Here is a 6,000-nt window from a genome sequence, read left to right as displayed (position 1 = left end):
TGTCTCATCACAAAAGCCACTAGCAGTTGATACAAACATCAGTGGACACTCTTGGAATACACACCATCTCACCTGTCACACTGTAACAATCACATCGACAACTTGGTGCAAACACGGTGTGTAAAAATGTACACAGACACAGCCATCGGCTTGGATTCCTGTCCCATCCGACCACTGACATGTGTGTGTTTGTGTGAGTCTACAGTGTGTGTGTGTGTGTGTCTGTATGTTGGGGGATAGGTGGAGGCCATCTTTCATCTCTTGCTGTGATCAGATATTCTACATGATATGATATGATGATACAGGCCCAATTAAGGGATGGGGTTGTGTGAAAAATGTGATGACAGAGCAAGCGGAAGAGTAGACTGTGATCTGACATCTGAGAGGGAGAGAAAGACAAGGGAGAAAGAGAGAGAGAGACAGAAAGGTAGCGAGACAATGGGTGATGCTGGGGGAAAACGAGGGGGGGCTGATGGGACTGAAAGACAGTTGGAGGAAAGAAGGGAAGAGTGATGCTGGTAAAGGAATTGAAGATGGGGTAAGCGTGAGAAAAATAGTGAGAATGAATGTCAAGTAGGTAGGGACAGAAAATTAATGTGAATAGAAGGGAGAAGTAAAATGTAGAGGGACAAAAGAATCAAGAGTAATGAAAGATAGAAAAGGGAGACAAATGAGGCTTCTTTCCCAAAAGAAACAATTTGTCAAAGACGCTCCTACTTTTGATCCGTCTTGTTGTAATTCGAACAGAACCTCAGGGAAACTTTGACAGCAATACAAAAGTCAGGATTGTTTTTTCTTTTCTTTCAAAAACATAAACCTAACATGCAGCATGACAAGGAAAAGGCAACAAAAGTAGATGTAAAGAAGCATAGAATCATTCTGTTTTTTAATTGTTGTTCCATATTTTTCACAAACAGGTATATTTTATTTGGCAGACATACAGCAGTACACCAAAAACAGCACCTAATGTGAAATGGAGCTGATATTGAACAGGGACGCTTCTTGGTACTGTCTGAACCTGTTTCCCCGCATTTTGTTAGTCTGTCAGGATAAACTACAACCGTGTCAGGTGTACGATTTTAATCGGGACGCGTGGTGCTTTGATCACCCTTCCAGCTTTTATCAGCATGCATGCTCTTTTCATAACCAAATAGGACCCAATTATGTCAAGCGCATTGTTTTTTACCTGAAGTGCCAAAGCACTACACAGAAGGAAATAACTCAAGAGAAAATAACTCACACTAAAACATCACTTAAAAGAAAAAAAGCCTTTATTAAGTTGTCAAAAGATATACTTGTTAGACTCAATCCACTACATGAAATAAATACAAGTTTTAATGTGAAAAATAATTAATGAATATAATACAAATATATATATATATATATATATATATATATATATATATATATATATATATATATATATATATATATATATATATATATATATATATATATATATGTCCTTATATTAGTGCATGGTCACAGTATTTATCTGTTTAACCGGTTGTACAGTATTATATAACCAGTTGACAGAAATACAGAATTGGAGAATAAAGTGCAGGTTCAAGTGTTGTAGAGTAATGTGAAGCTCAGGGAGCTGAAGGGAGTTATGAGTAGACATCTTGATGCTCCTATATTGATGATATTTCGGCTCCTCTCTAGTTGATCAGGATGACTCATTTACCTAAAAAGAAAAAAATAGGAAAATAATTAAAACACCTTCAAGCCATTCTATGGATCTTTGTAAATAACACATCCTCTGTAACACAACACGTTCTACAGCAACATTTTTGGAGAAACCAATACCCAGCTAGAAGGGATCTTACAGCAACCTGTTAGTTGCAGTTTTTCCGCAACATACACATACCCTCTGTGTGTACAATATGCTTTTACTGAGGGACTGCACTTGTTGTAGTGTTTCATCACATCCCAAAGCAAGAACCTTGAATAAAAGGAGTTCAGTGAGCTGTGAGTTCCCAGTGTACTTGACAGTGACAAAGGCCTCAACAATAGCCGTTGACATTAGTTCCCCTCATATCACGCTGCACTTTCCCCCCATTGTTTGCACTGCACTTCTCACATGTATTGTCTTACGTGATATCCTTAGAACCTGATAAGACGCCAGGCGAAAGTTTTTGTAGCTGAGGACACAAGCCTGGGAGTGTCTCAGATTTACAGCTGCTTATTATTCTCTCAAAGAGACTGGGAGAATACAGGGTCTGGGGAACGCCTTATCGGATCCCCTTTACACCCGGCCTAACCTGGCTTACCTGCACCTCCAGCTCTTTCTCCATTACTGCCATACCTGACACTCCTTCCTCCAGAAAGACATTATGGTATTACATTTCTCTGAAACTATAGAGCTCGTTGACAAGCATGAAAGGTATTCTGGGCTCTAACATGAATGTATAGGCTGCGCAGAACATCTGGGGTCATTTGAGACCGCAATGATGTCTGACTAGCTCAGTTAAATCTTTAGTGTATGGCGTTATTGTCTGCATAAAACAACAAAAGAAAACCAACACGTCATTTGAGGATCCTATGACGCGTGTGTTCCCAAAAGTTTACTCTCAATGTATTTGCTTATTTATCTTGTCAGACATGAAACAAGATAAATTAAATCTATTGAAAGTTCCAACAAGTCAGTATCCCCCCAGTTTTTTCCAAGGATTTCAAAAAATATCAAAGTACTAGTTTGTCTCCTTGTTTGGCAGTGTATAGCAGTTCAGGGTTGGCAGGGGGTCCCTGCAACATCAACACCCAAACTCATCCCAAGTGCAAAAGATGAAGGGAGGTGGATTCAGGCGAGGCAAGCAAACCACCCTGCCTGCACGCAGCACCTCAAGGGCACACACTGCCTTCCTGGCCTGCCTGTCTATCTGTGGCAGCTGATCTTCGTCAAAGCTACATGTGCCTCTCTCTGCATCTTCCTCATCTTCTCTGCTGACACTGCAGCTGTGCTGCAATGTGTGGAGCTGTGTGTCAATGTGTGTGTGTGCGTGTGTGTGTGTGTGTGTGTGTGTGTGTGTCCAGGGCTTTGCTGATGGTGCCCAGGGCCTCTAATAGTGTTGGTTACATCAAACAAAGCATTTGCATTCACGAGCTGAACAAGTGGATTTAAGCTTGATGTGTATGGATGAATTAATAATAGCTGCAACAATGCTGCACAAAACCAGTGCCAACAACACTATACATGAAAATCAGTGGACAAATATGGATACTTTAAAAAAATAATTTCTATTATAGAATAATATTTTTGCTCTTAGACCCTTTACATGATTTCTCCACTCAAACAAAAAGTCTGAAATGTAACATGCACATGTATTTCTGTCTTACAGACAGTATTTAAGGAAGTTACAAATGCCTGTTAGTAGAAAATAGATACCTGCCACAAGCCATCTTCTCAAAACAGGATAATGGGTGTGAAAGTAAAGTCAACTCTTACAAATTGGGGCATATAAGTCAGCGTCAGTTGTGATGCAAGTTAATTGACTGAATCAACAGTAGAGTTTGGACATTTTAAGACAGCTTTAGATGGAGCTTTATAGCAGACCCACGGGGCATTGCTACATGTTTTTTTATATTTATTTCTTTTTGATTGCCAGATTGACCCAGTTTGACTGATTCAAACTCGTCATTATTGGTGGTGGTTATCATGCTTTGATCAATAATTGTTGCATTGTTCCACACAATATGTGTTTAGTTATGGCATTGTCCTTGGTGGCTTTGCAATGAAACTGGTGAAGATTATTCCTTATGTATTAGCCACGGCAGGAACAATAGCCAAAAAAGAATATTGCTTTAAGTGTAATAATTTTCAATAAATGTTATTTACTAAGTAACCTATCTAGGATTACAAAAACAACAACCATACATTTCTTTTGTCTTTCTAATCTTGTGCATTTTTCAATGCCAGTCGACCCAGATTCTTCCAGACCAGATCCACAAACCTGGATAGCTGTCATGCTCTCCATCACAATGCGCATTTATGAGGAAAAATACATAATATTTTTGGGAGTGGTCTCCTCTCATCCACAAAAAAGGATTTCATGTCAAAATGTCCCTTGGGAAATCGACAAAGGCAAAAAGTAGTGCCTTGTGTTGCCCAAGTCTGATAACAGGGTGGAGGAGTTGTATGCCTTGCTCTCCTTCTGCTAACTACTCCCAGTAGACTGCAGTCAGTTGCCTCCACTCTCTATGAGGAGGCAACTGATGCTGCTGCTGATCTGCAAAGCATACAACTCAACTGAAGATATCAGAGCTGGAAGAGTCTGCTGATACAGACACAGTGCAGGAGAAACCTGATCACTACACATGCACACATACAGTGACAAACATGTGGAAGAATATTTCATTTACATCATATCATCTAGAACATGGGGAACTTTGGAGACACAGCGATGCCAACAAACAGACTGAGGGCAATAAATAGACACATACATGTACACAAATATACAGACATGTATACTAGACATGGATCACACGCAGCTGTGACTGACACACACACAAACACATCTCTCCACCATCCTATTCTATCCCTTTCCTACTTTCTCTATATATCTCTGTCCATGCTTCTGAACCTTAGGGAGACATATTCTTTTTCATCTGTCAGTATGGATGGAAACAGACATGTTCAAAACACACAACAATTGCCTCGCCAGCACCGAGGAGACTATGTTTTGTATGCTTGAAACACTGCATTATCTCCTAAGTGTCTAGAAACCCCAGTATAGTAAATAATGTATGCTACTCTTCCTTCAGAAAAAAAACCCTCTTTCACTTCAGGGGCCAGTCATGGTTTACCTGTATAAATGCCCTTTCTGTGTCTTTGGAGAATGTGGGTGTGATGTGGGTCAGACGATTTCATTAGCACAGCATTTCTCTCCTTCAATCAGCCGTTTGACAGAAGCAATGTCACTCAAAATGTACACACGTTCATATAGACTTCACTGAGAAAAAGGATGCAGAGACTACTGATCCATAGCAGGGAATTCGTAAAATATAGCCCATATAACAAGATGGCAGATATTGTGATGCTTGAAAGGACAGAGCGCAGTCACCTCTGAGATCAGCTGAATATCCTTGACGCCTTTAGCCTGAAGACTCCACACGTTCTGCCATTTGTTTCTGAGTCATGATCTACGAGGTCTCCATCCAACCTAGAAAGACAGGATAGTCGTAATGTTAATGATGTAGACGTACAAATACACTGAAACAAGTGCACATACATGCGAGGAATCATATCATTGTATAGAACTTGCTAAAAATCTGACTTCACTAGACGATGAGAGCCCAAGAGGACTTATTGCTTTTGCTCTTTGACCTACTTGTTTCTCTCTACTTTGTGCAGTTAACTCAAAACACTAAGCGGGAATGAACAGGACTTTAGTCCACCGTGTAACTCTCTTTGGTCTCCCTCCCCCATTCATTTGGCGGTTACATCGAAAGAGTTTCAGCGATTGTGAATTATTTACTTGATTCACATTCGGCCCTTTAACCCCTCAGAAAATGCACAGGCAGTTGGGGTTAAAAATACACTCCCACAGGATCTGAGTTTGAGTGTACATGCATGTGTATGTGAGTGTGTGTGTGGGCAGGGATGTGGGTTTAAAAAACCAAAACACTATATAACCTGTGACACATAAAGCAGCTTACATTCTCTCTTTTACAGACACACAGACACACAGGAACTCATCAGAGCATCATTATGTGGTTACTTTCTGAGAATCTAGGCCGTCCCTGATGGGATTATTATAACACGGTGTGATCCGTGCAAGAGCTACTAGTGTGATTTTGTAAGTCACTGTGTGTGTGACAGAATGTGTGTCAGTGTGTGTGCATTTTTGTTAGCGAGTCAGTGAGTCCTGACCTGTGTTTTCTGACCTGAGTGAATGTGGGGACGCACCGCTCTGTGACTGTGAAAGTTTAAAACACATAATAAAAGTGTGCCATACCAAATCCTGGCAAGAAGGTGCTTTTCTTGACAACTGTGCCATG

The 6,000-nt window shown here is 40.4% G+C and overlaps 1 long non-coding RNA gene across 1 annotated transcript in view; it reads right to left on the bottom strand.

The window, feature by feature from the left end:
* Positions 1 to 1,467: 1,467 nt before the first annotated feature.
* The window catches only part of LOC137778931 (uncharacterized), a 36,577-nt gene continuing 32,044 nt past the window's right edge, over positions 1,468 to 6,000 (bottom strand). Inside the window, exons 3-4 of the long non-coding RNA XR_011077029.1 lie at positions 5,064 to 5,162; positions 1,468 to 1,687 (exon numbers count right to left, since the gene is read on the bottom strand). This is a non-coding gene — a long non-coding RNA (uncharacterized lncRNA). The remainder of the gene's footprint in view (positions 1,688 to 5,063; positions 5,163 to 6,000) is intronic.

This window comes from Clinocottus analis, unplaced genomic scaffold (assembly GCF_023055335.1).
Source record: "Clinocottus analis isolate CAN_PGR_092001 unplaced genomic scaffold, fCliAna1.0.p SCAF_7, whole genome shotgun sequence".
Lineage (NCBI taxonomy): Eukaryota > Metazoa > Chordata > Actinopteri > Perciformes > Cottidae > Clinocottus > Clinocottus analis.
This window is presented reverse-complemented; position numbering and strand designations above follow the sequence as displayed.